The sequence below is a fragment of the Helianthus annuus genome, chromosome 12 (genome assembly GCF_002127325.2).
Source record: "Helianthus annuus cultivar XRQ/B chromosome 12, HanXRQr2.0-SUNRISE, whole genome shotgun sequence".
NCBI classification, from domain to species: domain Eukaryota; kingdom Viridiplantae; phylum Streptophyta; class Magnoliopsida; order Asterales; family Asteraceae; genus Helianthus; species Helianthus annuus.
In genome coordinates this window covers 158,796,427-158,811,768 of record NC_035444.2, presented here as the reverse complement: position 1 = coordinate 158,811,768, position 15,342 = coordinate 158,796,427, and the positions used below count along the sequence as shown (strand labels likewise).

General features: G+C 37.6%; 1 long non-coding RNA gene across 1 annotated transcript; it reads right to left on the bottom strand.

Annotated features, from left to right (window-relative positions):
• Positions 1 to 11,346: 11,346 nt before the first annotated feature.
• On the bottom strand, positions 11,347 to 14,884 carry LOC110903367. The gene is made up of 6 exons (XR_002571874.1): positions 14,757 to 14,884; positions 14,425 to 14,576; positions 14,068 to 14,255; positions 13,535 to 13,659; positions 12,451 to 12,518; positions 11,347 to 11,537 (listed from the first exon to the last, which is right to left on the bottom strand). It is a non-coding gene; the product is annotated as an uncharacterized LOC110903367 (long non-coding RNA).
• Positions 14,885 to 15,342: the final 458 nt, after the last annotated feature.

Here is a 15,342-nt window from a genome sequence, read left to right as displayed (position 1 = left end):
GGCCAAATGGAAGAATGGTGGACCAATGACTGGCAATTCCAAAATATAGTTAATAGTCCCTATAGTTTTCTCCCACAGTTTGATCCAGAACCTATCCCTAATCCGCCAATGAGCTATGAAAATTTAGCTGAACTACGTCAGTTTGGTGAAGAACTGATAGGCACCGGGAATAGGATCCGGGAAATGGGGGAGCAAATCTCTTGGAAGTACGACGAGAGAGAGCGTCGTTACTGAAACTGCCAGTGAACCAAAAGATAGGAGGGGTTTGGAGAAGTTTGTTTGTATTATAACTAATATAGTAAAACTGACTTTGTAAAATGGGCAATAAAACAATGTAAGATAAAAGTGTGTATTGAAGCAGGTATAATATATAAAACAAAACAGAAGTCGAGGCATCGACAATTTTGGCTATGCTTGCATGTTATACTGATCTATGTGTTTATCTGTGATTTTGTTATCAATAATTAGGCACTAATAAATTCTATTAATACTAAATTAGCAGATGGAAAACGCTAATAGTGAACCAGTTAATGAAGTAAATCAGTCCGAACAAAATCAGGAAGATCAATATATAACTAGACAAGATATTGAACACTTTATTGCTCAAGGGATAGCCAATGCTATTCCAGAAATCGTGGCTGCTGTTCAGAAACCTGCCGAACCACAATTAATTCCTAGTAAACGTATTCCGGAAGATAACGGCAGTAACAGCATAAACGGAGGCGGCAATCATGACGATCATGATCCGCAACAGGCCCCACTCCCTAAGAGAATGAAAGCTGCAACGCCTGGTTGCACTTACAAAGAATTTCTTGCCTGTAAACCCGCAGAATTTGCAGGTAATGAAGGGGCAACTGCAACACTGCGTTGGTTAGAGAAAACCGAGGCAGTAATTGCAATAAGTAAATGTGCTGAAGAAGATCAAGTGATGTATGCATCAAACTTGTTCAAAGAAGGAGCGCTAGAATGGTGGAACACGGTGCTACAAGCAAAAGGAAGAAGGGTGGCCTATGCGATGAATTGGGAAGAATTTAAGAGTCTTGTCGAAAGAAAATTCTGTCCCGAATACGAGAAGGAACAAATGGCAAACAAGTTCCTGAGTCATCGTATGCTAGGTGTAGACTGTCGAGGATATACTTCAACATTCTTCGAATATGCGAGAGTGGTACCTTCCCTGGCTTCGCCAGAACCGGTACTTATTTCCCGTTATATTTGGGGATTAATTGGAGAAATCCGTAACATTGTTAAAGCTGCGAGACCACGCACAATTGATGATGCTGTGGAATTAGCTAATACCTTAACCGATGAACTAGTCCGCACCAAAGAGGAAGATCGCAAGAAGGAATTGGCTCAGAAGATTACCCAAGGATTTCGTATGGGTAATAGTAACAATAAGTTCAAAAAGAGGGGAACAGGGCAATCCTCATCACCTCCTTTCTGCAGAAATTGCAAAAAGAAACACTATGGACAGTGCAATATATTTTGCAACTTCTGCAAGGCGAAAGGACATCGGGAAGAAGACTGCAGAAGGAAAACAAGAGTCTGTTATAACTGCAGAGAAACGGGACACTTCCAATCTAAATGTCCTAAGTTAGCTAAACCAGCAGACAGTAGAGCTAAAACGACTGAAGGAACTACTAAGAAAAATGCGCGAGCATTCCAGCTGGCCACTCAAGAAGCCGAACTCATTCCAGACGTGATAGCGGGTACGTTCTTAGTGCATAACGTCTATGCAAAAGTATTATTTGATTCTGGTGCAAACCAAAGTTTCATTAATACTGCATTCTGTCAAGCTCTTAACTTACCTCTAAATACCCTTAGGCAGATCTTTACTGTTGAAACGGCAGATGGAAATTCTGTCAACATAGACAAGATTTTGCAAGAAGTAAAGATAGAATTGTTAGGTCATAAGTTTTCTGCAAACCTGTTACCTATGAATTTAGCCGGATTCGATGTAGTGTTAGGAATGGATTGGTTAATAGCCAACCATGCTTGAATCCTGTGTGATAAGAATTCCGTAGAAATCAATACCCCCACAGGAGAAGTAATTCTAATTACAGGAGATAGACCTCGAGAGCCACTGAAATTCATTTCAGTAATGAAATTGGCTAGTTATTCAAGGAAACAAGAAATGGTGTATATGATTTCTGTAATCATTAACACTAAAAGTAAGGAACTTCAGGACATCCCTATAGTTTCAGAATACCCAGGTGTTTTTCCAGAAGAATTACCTGGTTTACCACCTGATAGGGAAGTAGAGTTTAGAATTCATTTAATTCCAGGTACTGCACCAATAGCTAAAGCACCTTATCGATTAGCACCTACTGAAATGCTAGAATTGAAAAAGCAATTAGATGAATTACTAAGCAAAGGATTTATACAACCTAGTTCATCCCCTTGGGGTGCGCCAGTGTTGTTTGTGAAAAAGAAAGATGGATCGATGAGAATATGTATCGATTATAGGGAATTGAATAAAGTTACAATTAAGAACCGATACCCATTACCTAGGATTGATGATCTTTTTGATCAGTTGCAAGGAGCTAGGTATTTCTCTAAGATAGATTTAAGATCTGGATATCATCAATTGAAAGTACAAGAGGAGGACATACCTAAAACTGCTTTCAGAACTAGGTATGGTCATTATGAGTTTACAGTCATGCCCTTTGGATTAACAAATGCTCCAGCCGCATTTATGGACATGATGAATAGGATCTGTAAACCATACTTGGATAAATTTGTAATCGTGTTCATTGACGATATACTCATTTATTCCAGAAGTCAGGAGGAACATTGTGAGCACTTGCATGCACTCTTAACATTGTTAAGAAAGGAAAAGCTTTATGCCAAATTCTCGAAGTGCGAATTCTGGCTACAAGAAGTACAATTTTTAGGTCATATGGTGAATCACGAAGGAATTCACGTAGATCCTGCTAAAATAGAAGCAATCACGAATTGGAAAGCTCCACGAACGGCTATGGAAGTTAGAAGTTTTCTAGGATTAGCTGGATACTATAGACGATTTATTAAAGATTTCTCTAGGATAGCTATACCTTTAACTAAGCTAACCTGTAAAGCCGTTAAGTCTGAATGGGGATCTAGACAAGAGGAAGCCTTTAGGATTCTAAAGCACAAATTGACAAATGCTCCAATTTTAGCTTTACCCGAAGGAACCGATGATTTTGAAGTATACTGTGATGCTTCAAAATTAGGATATGGATGTGTGTTGATGCAACGAAAAAAGGTAATTGCGTATGCCTCTAGGCAATTGAAAAAGCACGAAGAAAATTATACGACTCATGACCTAGAACTAGGAGCTATAATTTTTGCTCTTAAAATTTGGAGACATTATCTGTATGGAAGTAAGTTTACTATCTATACGGACCATAAGAGTTTAAGGTATATATTTGGGCAAAAAGAGTTAAATATGAGGCAAAGAAGGTGGATGGAAATCTTAAGTGATTACGACTGTGATATTCAATATCACGAAGGAAAGGCAAACGTAGTCGCAGACGCCTTAAGTCGTAAGTACCATGAAAAGCAAAAGCGAGTCCATGCTCTTAGGTTAAATCTACAATTAGATTTAATGGAACAAATAAAGAAAATTCAAGGAACGGTAATCAAGGACGATGCCGAAGGAATGAAAGGTTACCTAAAGAAATTAGAACAAGGAAAAGATGGAATTTGGAGATTCCACAAGAAACGAATTTGGGTACCTAAGCAAGGAGAATTAAGAAATAAGATTTTAGAAGAATCTCATAAATCTAGATATACTGTACATCCAGGAAATAATAAGATGTACCAGGATTTAAGAAATAATTTTTGGTGGATAGGAATGAAAAAGGATATAGTCGAATACGTATCTAAGTGTCTAACCTGTTCACAAGTTAAAGCCGAACATCAGAAACCTTCAGGACTACTACAACAGTTAGAAATGCCTGTATGGAAATGGGAACTCATAACAATGGATTTTGTTACTAAGTTACCCAAAACCAGAAAAGGCAATGATGCTATTTGGGTAATTGTGGATCGATTGACCAAATCAGCTCATTTTCTACCAATGAAGGAAACCTTTAGAATGGAAAGGTTAGCCAAGTTGTATGTAGATGAAGTAGTATCCTTACATGGAGTCCCACTCTCCATTGTATCGGATAGAGATAGTCGTTTTACTTCCCGTTTCTGGACAAGTTTTCAAGAAGCAATGGGAACTCGACTCAATTTAACTACCGCATATCATCCTCAAACGGACGGACAAAGTGAAAGGACGATACAAACCCTGGAAGACATGCTCCGAGCATGTGTAATTGACTTTGGTGGTAATTGGGATAGCCATTTACCATTAATTGAATTCTCCTATAACAATAGTTATCATTCGAGCATCGAAGCTGCTCCATTCGAAGCACTGTATGGACGCAAGTGCAGAACTCCCGTTTGTTGGACAGAGATAGGAGAAAATCAATTATTAGGACCAGAGATTGTGCAAGAAACTACTGATAAGATATCGCAAATCAAGGAAAGACTGAAGACTGCTAGAGATCGTCAGAAGAGCTATGCAGATAGTCGCCGCAGGCCGTTAGAATTCCAAGTCGGAGACAAAGTACTATTAAAAGTATCTCCTTGGAAGGGAGTAGTACGATTCGGTAAGAAAGGAAAACTGAGTCCCAGATATGTTGGACCATTCCCAGTGATCCAACGAATAGGACCAGTAGCTTATCGGTTACAACTACCAGAAGAGTTATCTGGAGTACATGATGTGTTTCATGTATCCAATCTCAAGAAATGTTTATCAGATGAATCCCTGGTAGTACCTCTTCAAGATATAGAGGTAAATGAAAAACTGAAATTCGTAGAGAAACCTCTACAAATAGAAGATCGGAAAATCAAGTTTCTCAAACATAAACGACTAGTGCTAGTAAAAGTCAAATGGGAATCCAGGAGAGGACCAAAATACACTTGGGAACTGGAATCAGAAATGAAGCGAAAATACCCTCATCTATTTCAGTAAATCTCGAGGACGAGATTTTTCTTAAGGTGGGGAGGATGTAACAACTGCCATTAAAATCAATAGTTATGACAATAATTAGTCAATAAGAAAACCCTAATTGAGACACCCAAGTAATTCTGCACTAGCCCTAAAATTTTCAGAACAATCGGAATCAGGATCAGGGCCCCTAAAACTCGAGGGGGGCAAACCCTAGTTGATAATTATCTAAATTCAAACGTTGCAAACTTTTGATTGGCCAATTCCATTGATTCACCCAAGCTAGTCCCGAGCCTAGTGTCACGATCCGCCTAAATACAAAACTTTTTTCGCAAGTTCCGGAAGATTCTGGAACACTAAAGAGGTGTCTAGGGCTGCCCGGAAGTTTCCGGAATGGCCTACAAGTTGCTGGAACATCTTGGCGCCATCGGAAGACTCTAGATCAGCCAAGAATTCTCTAGAAACACCTTGAAAACACTTGATATTTTGCAAGAAGGCTCTAGAAATCAACTTATAAATATCCAAGATATTATGTAAAGAATTATCTAGATGGAGAATAATCTAGAACTAGGAAGGACTAGTATAAATAGGATAATGGGGTCTCATTTGGAGATCACCCAACATCTTAGCAAGTTATCACACTTGTACTTGTAAACTCTCCTTTGTAAACATCTTGTAATCAATACAAAGTTGTTTCTTTGTAAACAATACTTGTAACCATAACCCGATTCACTCAATACACTACATCGTTGGGGCACATAGCTTAACTTAGATAGATTCTAAGTCGCTACACGTGAGTTAGAAGTTTACTCCGTGACAAGTGGTATCAGAGCGGGACGATTCATTCGGGATGGCAACCGAAACAAAAGGCGATGAAAGACGCACAACTAAGAAAGAACGAGAGGCAACATATGATAAGCGCATTGGTGACACCGAGGTGGCGGTCACTGAATTGGGTGCGCAACTCGACCTTGCATTCCAACGAGTACAGGCGTTGGAAACTGATTTCGAAACTTTCAAAGACGACGTCAAGTCTCTCATGGGAGTTTGGCGTCACGAGCTTACGACATTGTTCAAGGAGGAATTGTCGAAGCTACGAAACGAGGTGGAGAATAGTATTCGAGATTGTCACCACAGCTTCTTGGACCTAGAAGCAAAAGTGAAGGAAAATAAACAACTAGTTGTGCATTCAGCCAACACCGATCTCTTCACTCCTAGAGTCGAGATCCCAAAGCCAACTCCATTCCTTGGCAAAAGAGAAGCACGAGCGGTTGACGACTTTGTTTGGGAGATGGAACAATACTTGGGAGGAGTGCAAATCAAGGACGATGCCACCAAAATCAAAACGGCCAGCATGTACCTAAAAGACACGGCAGCACTATGGTGGAGACGTCGATACACGGACATCACCAAAGGTACGTGCACTATTAACACTTGGGCTGAATTTGTCCAAGAACTAAAGAAACAATTTTACCCGGTCAATGCTGAGCACGAAGCTAGGAGCAAATTGAGAAAGCTCAAGCATACCGGAACCCTCAAGGACTATGTCAAAGAATTCACAACACTTGTCCTTGAAATCCCTGATCTATCGGAAAAGGATTCCCTTTTCTACTTCCTCGACGGATTACAATATTGGGCTAGAACAGAATTAGACCGTCGCAACGTTCAAGATTTAGCTACAGCAATCGCCATAGCTGAAAGCTTGATCGATCTTAAGGAAAAACGTCCAATTAAACCCGTTGTCGAAGAACCTGATGACGACATAGGTGGGGGAGCAAAACCAAGTTACACTCGAAGGACGGAAGGTCCAAAACCCCCAAGATATAACAACAACCAGTCCGCAAGGAGAGGATGCTTCATTTGCGAAGGGTCGCACGATGCACGCGATTGTCCAAAGAACTCTAAGTTAACAGCCCTCATTAGGACTGAAGATGATGAAGCCGAGGGTAGCGAGGAGGCTCGTCTAGGAGCAATGCAACTTCAAGTCCTCAATGCTTTAAGTTTAACCCAAAGGAAGCCGTTAAAAATGGTTCAGGACCCCTCGAGAAAAGCCAAGGTTAGTCATTCAAATGGAGAGCCAAAAGGTCTTCGGTTCGTAACTCTTGAGATTAACGGAGAACAAGCAAAAGCTCTAATCGATACCGGAGCCAGTCACAATTTCATTACCCGGGACGAGGCCAAAAGACTTGGTTTGCGGATCACTTCCAAAGAAGGACTAATGATGAAGGCTGTTGGCGGGGAACCTAAGTCAATCGAAGGCGTAACCTATGACGCCAAAGCCAAGATCAGGACATGGAAGGGCAAAATTACTTTCTCAGTCATTCCCATGGACGACTACAAAATTGTGCTCGGGTTGGCATTTTTCAATAGGTCCAACGCCATCCCCGATGCATTCCTCAACACCTTGTACCTCATCAAGGACAAGGAGGTTCACACGGCACCCATGGAGACGGATACAAGGCACCGAGGCAAAACCTTATCCGCTATGCAGATCGTGAGAACAAAGAAAAGACCACGTAAGCGACACGACGAGGGCGTCGTGAATTTAGGTGGGGGAGAATGTCACGATCCGCCTAAATACAAAACTTTTTTCGCAAGTTCCGGAAGATTCTGGAACACTAAAGAGGTGTCTAGGGCTGCCCGGAAGTTTCCGGAATGGCCTACAAGTTGCTGGAACATCTTGGCGCCATCGGAAGACTCTAGATCAGCCAAGAATTCTCTAGAAACACCTTGAAAACACTTGATATTTTGCAAGAAGGCTCTAGAAATCAACTTATAAATATCCAAGATATTATGTAAAGAATTATCTAGATGGAGAATAATCTAGAACTAGGAAGGACTAGTATAAATAGGATAATGGGGTCTCATTTGGAGATCACCCAACATCTTAGCAAGTTATCACACTTGTACTTGTAAACTCTCCTTTGTAAACATCTTGTAATCAATACAAAGTTGTTTCTTTGTAAACAATACTTGTAACCATAACCCGATTCACTCAATACACTACATCGTTGGGGCACATAGCTTAACTTAGATAGATTCTAAGTCGCTACACGTGAGTTAGAAGTTTACTCCGTGACACTAGGCAGCCTATATTTAGACTGCTTAGCTTACGGACCGTAAAGGGTTAGGCTTACGGTCCGTAAGGGAGTCCCAAAACTTGCTATAAATAGCCGACCTTGGCATTAGAACAGAGGTGTTAAAACGTTGCACAAACCTTCTGTGAACGTTGAGTTATTCTGAAATCAGTCTAAACACACACACACGATCACGAGGTGCTGCCGCAATCAGGGTAATAACTCGATCGCTATTACGATTCAACGTCCGATCGATTATGACTATCCAACGATTGTCCGAGTGCTGCTCAAATTGAGCTTGTACTTTGTTATTCATTGTGATTTCAACTTGAATGTTTGAGTGCTGTTCGAATTCGGACTATGCTCTATCATTCGTTGTGAATCCATTGGATTGTTAAGTATCGCACTTGATAATAGTTGTGAGGGTTTAATCTCGTGAATTGACGTAACTGCTGAATTAGTTACTAATCCCGTTTGTGTGTGCATTGTTATTTAAATTAGGTTAGCAGGCTAATCAGTAAAGCTTATACTCTGCTCATAAATCTGCAATGTGAGTCATTCCTCTTTTATAAACTCTTTTCTCACAGTTTGTGAGTCATTCTCTTTTTATCAACTGTTTTACAAAACTCCAAGTTATTTTCAAAGTTATAGTTACAGTGATTAAGTCTATGTAATCACCAAGTTACAGCCGGTATGTGGGGTTTTGTATACATTACTTATTTCCCGTCACACTTGGACAAACGGGTGGCCAAGGGGTGATCTGACCACAGTCACAGACACCATTGGACAAATGGGCTAGCCAATGGATGGTCGAGTGACAAATACTGTGGGTAGTTGGTTTGATATCAGAAACATTGTAATTCCCTTTAATACTGTAGATTATAACAAATGTGTCGTTTTCAGTAAACTGAATGATTCACTCAGTATTTCCCCGCTGACAAAACCTTTTTCAAACATGTTTCAGGTGATCTGGTATGAGCAAAGAAAAGTGCCGTGGAGCACTCCCAGCTTAGAAAAGTGGCTCAATGTAAATAAATAAATGAACATGTTTTGAAAATAAAGATTTCCCTGAGAAATCACAGTATTGTAAATTTTGGGAATTTATCCCTAAGTTATGAAACGAGCAGTTTAAATTATTAAAAAGATCCTGTTTTAAAAAGACTTCCGCTGTCGCCTAAATTAAATACCACGGGATTCCTGTCCCGCGGCTCCTGAAACGGGTCAAACCGGGTCAGGGGCCGTGACAATTCTTGTCCATTCTTAGGAATGTTGATAGTTATTGGCACCTAAGTCACGGTACACTAAATCCGTTAATCATTTATCCAATTAGATCAATTCAAAAACTTGTAGAAAACTAGGTTTGTAATTACCGAAACCGGGTGTGAACCCTTTTTCTCATTCTTGTTTAAGTTATCAATTGTGTTCTTGCATTTCTTAATTTCTAGTAGATAATCAATCCAATTAATTTAGTGAACCTTGTTCAACATCTTTTCAATAAACAAAAACCATAAAAACAATTTAGCAAGCCTCATAAAAGTGACAACTATTACAATTCATTCAAACTCTATTCGCAAACCACATAGTATTCGTGGTTCGACCCCTTACTACCACTAGCTAATTGTTAAGGGTAATTAGGTTTATAAATATTATCTTTGACCGGAGCGCGACACTCCGATCACCTAACCCAATACAAATACGATTGCCCAATCAACTCAATGATTTAAGAGTCAGAAACCCTAATCTGAATCAAGACTGTGTCTTTCTTGATTTCGAAACAAAACCCGCAACTTTTAGGATAAGATTATTTGTTAACTACTGTGTTCATCTAGGCAAATATGAGGACAAAAAATTACCCCATTCCATGTTGATAAACTGGTTAAAGTTAAGTTACAAAATTAACTAAAACAATTTCATTTTTATTAGTAGTTGATATTAGAAAGACCAAGGATACCATACCTGCTAAAGTCGCAGGAAGACCCGGCGTTTGATTACCGCATCAACTCATCTAAATATAAGGCATTGCTACCAATCATATTACCCCTGCAGCAACTGTGTCTTTATAAATAATCTATGTATAAGACTATGTTATTGATTTTAATCCTTGACAATATAAAAAGGTTATATTTAAGAACATTCTTTGTTACAGTTGTGTATTAACATTTAAACACCTCGTAATATAAGCAAAAGCTTTTTGCAAGATTCATGCTAATGGAAGTTTTATCATCAGCTATTGTACTTGTATACATTACTTACAACCACAGTGTACAACATCATTAAAAATGAGACATGATTAATAATTTAAAAATACCTGATCACCAGAATGAGAGGGCATGGATCCTTCTAAGCTTTCGTTTTCACCATGGTATCACTTCCTTTTATATTCATGAAAATCCACTAAAGAATGTTGAATATAGATAGTAGCCAAACCAAGAATGCGATTCAAAGGTCTCGAATAATAAAAAGCTTCAGATTCACTTGTCTTAATTGAGATTGATTAAATCAATGACCTAGAGTTAACTGATCCGGTCTTTAAGAAACCAAAACATTTAGGTTCAGAATCTAAAGGAACTATTTCAGCTTTAACCCAAATTATGAGTCGTTCCTATTCGTCTCCCATTCTCCTTAGCAATTGTCAGTTGGTCACACGTGTACGGTAAACGAATAAAACCCTCTATTTACAATTAACAACCTGGAAGTAGTGAATAAAACCCAAATTATGGACACGCTTTTGATTTACCCGTATCTTTCTTTTCATTCATCTTATCGTCTATTACTGATAAGAGTGTAGTTTGTAGTCTATCGATAAACTACGGTAGACTAGCTTCTAAGGCTTTTCCGACTTCCTCGGAAATGGTAGCTTTCATCTCCTTAGTTACACGATATGTTGATTCTTTTCCGGTTTCACCGGCCATTTCTTTAACTGAAATGTTCACAATAGTTAATCAAAACTATTTAATTTATTTCCACCTTATTACATGGAAATTTATATTACACATACTTAATCACAAGTAATGTGTGTTTCTTTTTAGGTTCGGTCAAGTACATATCTTGCCTTACCTTTCTTACTTAGTGTATTTCCCGGATTCGAGCATAATCATACACTCCTCCCATACACTTTTCATATGTTTTTCATCATCTAATTCTATAAATCTAGACTCCTTTATAAATAACTCTTACCGGATATCTTGATCAAGCTTTGAACACAACACGCTTTGTCTTAACGAGGCTCTGATTACCAACTTGTAAGACCCTTAAGACCATTTAATAATTTATATGATATAAATTGCTTTCAAAGTGTCGTTTTTACAAAACACTAACACAACAACAACTACATAGATTTTAAACCTTCAAACAATCCTTATTATAATTATTACACATAAGTTTCATAGCAAAAGAAACTATTTTATTAGCGGAAGCTTTATAAGTTGCGTGTTCGGTCCTTGTACTAGCTTGATCTTCATCCGACCTATTCCATGAGTTACCTAATCACCAAAACACTCAAATTCATTAGTTATGAATGCTAAAAAGTTGTATATATAAGTTTATATGAACAAAACAACAATCAGCAACTAAATTTCCGCACTGGTAACCCGTCGCGTGGCGCGACGGGATGAAGGCATAGGTGTCACGTGACACGACAAGCGTCGCGGCCCGTGACGGTCTTACCGTTTAGGGCACGACGAGCCATCCATTTCGACAGAAGGTGCAGTTTTGGAAACCTGCACATTCCCAGCTCAATACCATTTTACTAAAACAATCATAACTTGTTCGTTTCTAGTCCGATTTAGGTCACGTTTATTTCTACGCGACCGTAACAAGACCATCTACATCATGGAGTAAAAATCCAACATCTGGTTAAACAATTTTTCTTATTTTAAACACTGGGTTTATAGGGATTTTCCTAATTATTCAACCCGTTTACATTGACGAAGTATAAAATGTACTTATAAGCTTGAAACTGCTATAAGGGCTACACCTTCACATACTTTTACGTTACGACACATTATACTAAAAACTCAAGTGTCGATAACAAGGTACCTAAGTCCAAATTGTCTTGTTTAACTTAATTAGCGACCTTTATCATTTTAGTCTACCAAAGTTTAATATTTTGGTGATTTTGACCTGTTTGATTTTACTAGCGAAAACCATCGCCCTTTTTGAATCAAACATGTAGTTTTCGAGTTTAATTTGACTCGTTCAAACTTGTAACTGGAATCCACCACTTTCATCATCTCTATATTTTCGAATTTTCGAATTTTCTACTTATTCTTGTTTAGATACTACAAACGAAATCCTTCGTTTTAGTATTATCCAACCATATAATGAATTGATTATCATTCAATTATTAAACATAAAAGTGCTAACCAAGATATTACGAAGCGAATAGCCACGTACCTTTCAAAGCTTTCCTTTTAAGCGGTTATCCGATCTGCCTTGCCCACTCGATGATCCACCCAAATCACCTATATAATTCAATCCGAATATATTGTTTAGAACTCATGGTTCGATGTTCAACCTTTCATACTTTTAATTACTCGATTGAGCGATTACTTCATAATTTCCAAGTAATCCAATTCACTTAGACATTTTATCAAACATCTTAAAGGCATAATCATTATAATACCATTTTCATGTTCATGATTAACTACTTAACCATATCAAAACATCATTTATTTGCTAATATGATTAAAATACCAAAATTGACACTTGAACTTGCATCATAGCTATCATTTAACTTCAATATCACAAGAATTCAAGTAATCCCCACAAAACCCGTATCACACCTATATGACAATCATTGAAACAAATAGGGTATGGCATGAATTAATCAAAGTGTTGTATAAGACTTATTTCTAGACTTGTATCCATCCTAATTTAACCATAACATCCATCAATTCACCAATAATTTATGTTAGATGAATTCATGAATCATCAAAACATCTTCATCTCAAAAGTAAGAATACCTTTTGATATACTAAGGATGAAGATCACTTATTTAGCCTTGAATCACCTTCAATTTGGTTTTGATTCTTTGATTTTGAATGAAATTGTAGAATCTAGGGTTTTGAAAAGGATGGAGCTCGTCCCTGGGGTTTTGGTTCAATCAGGACACATACAAATGTGTGTTCTGATGTTTATCCAACAATTAATCAAAAGAACTTTCAAAATTTTCACCTTTAGCCCCTCTGGTTTCCAAGTTTTATAGAAAGGGTTAAATACTTTGATTTCCCATCTTTTCTGTTTAGATTTTTAACTAGGCTAATTATTCCTAGTTTCTATTCTCATTGTTTTATTATGAATTTTATAACCTACACATGTACACAAACATATATAGTTTAAAAATTTAGGGGTGTTACACCCCGTCACTTGGATTCTTGTTTACTGGGAGAGATTCACCTGTAAGAGCTGACTGCAAAACGTATCAAAAGTGAATAACCAATTCAACTATACGATTAAATAATTAAGTTGAAGTTATTACTTGATCAATATTTAAAGGATCTCCTTGAAGCAGACGTGCATCGACAAGAATAATGTCACCTAGCTTAATACTGATGATGTCTCGAGGTATGCATCCTCTTCATTCCATTTCCCATTGCACAAAACCTAGTGAGGCCAATTATATTATATCAAAACAACATTATTTAATGAATATAGAAACACATCAAGTGAGTTAAAATTATCTAAATCTATATAACTATACATAACCCTCTAAAACATTATTTACGTGTCAAAATGTTGGTATTACACGTTTAGAATCTTGCTAAACTCATGCCAGTTAATCTAGAGTCCACACACACCGGTGCGTGCGCACATATTCAAGCATACACAGACCACTATAAATGTTCACACAATCAAATTAAGAGTGCATTTGAGTCCCTTCACAGCAACGCAAGTCTACCTTCATGCTCCATCACATTTTCTCTGTACGATAACCTAATACAAATTAATATACAAAATGAAATCACATTCGGTAATTAAATTCTGTTAGGACTACAGTAAGCAGAATCAAACCTTCAAATCGGCAGAGAAGACTTTTCGTCACTGACCATCACGGACAACTCAAATTTGCTAAAAAACACTTTCTTGTATGGATTTTGCATATAAATTCTGATACTCTCTTGGCATATCAACATATAGGAGCTCCTCCAAGGTACCACTTTCATAGCCTCCGCATAACTTCCACAGTAGAGGAGTCACCTCTGATGTCACATTTACATGCATATATCATATCAGAATACAAACAAACAGACACTTAAATTTGCCTAAAAAAAGAAAATCATTTAAAAATAGTTAAGTCTTCATTGAATGAATTTTGAAAATAGGTCCGAAACAAAGTTCCATACATTACAAACCAGAAAAAAGTCATACCAAAGCCCCAGCCTGGCTTCTTATTGCTGGCTTCTTATTGTTGAACACCATTTGAAATAAACAACACTATGAGTATTACCCTCTGTTTGTCACCTAATCCAACACCTTTGCTGCCCAGTTGCATTAAATTTTCCTACTTTCGATCCAATTTCCTACGGTATAAACTCAAACCAAATTACAAAACATGAAAATCCAAGATATTCATCTTAATAAAAGAAGTAATAAAATAAAAAATCTTTAATAAAAAAGAAAAATCTAATGTCTAATCGTTCACATCACTAATTACACTTTGGGAATATGGTTAGAGATATAGAAAAACGAATTCTACTTACTATCTTAAAAGGAGGGGTGGGTATAAAGGACTCTTCAGTCCAACATATATCTTCGCTTACTTGTTGGTTCCCAAAATGAAAGAAATCCAAATCCCCTAGAGCGCGTTTTCTTTCATTGTCCCACATAACTCTTGCATGACCTACCAACATCCAAAAATACAATTAGTTAAAACAGTATATTTTATTTTCATCATATATAAAGTTGGAGAAACCACTATCTGACCTATCATCCCCAATTTGCTTCCTTCCAACTTAATATGCAACAGAGATTCAAAATCAAATTGAATTTCAATGAAAAAAACTTAAGATCACAAACATGCATTCAAGCAGACAATGAAAGAAAACGATTGAAGATAAACATCCAATAATTATGAAACCCTACCTGATCTGAGAAATTGAGAATTTAAACTCTAGCCCCGATTCAAACACCCACAAACCCTAAAAATGAGACTTGGTTGCGGATTAATGGCGATTGAACAACAAAACTGAAAAACGATTCCACGGCTTTTATAAAATATATCAATGATTAACATATTAAACACTGATTAAAGAGAAAGAATCAAAGGATTATCGGATTACATCATTA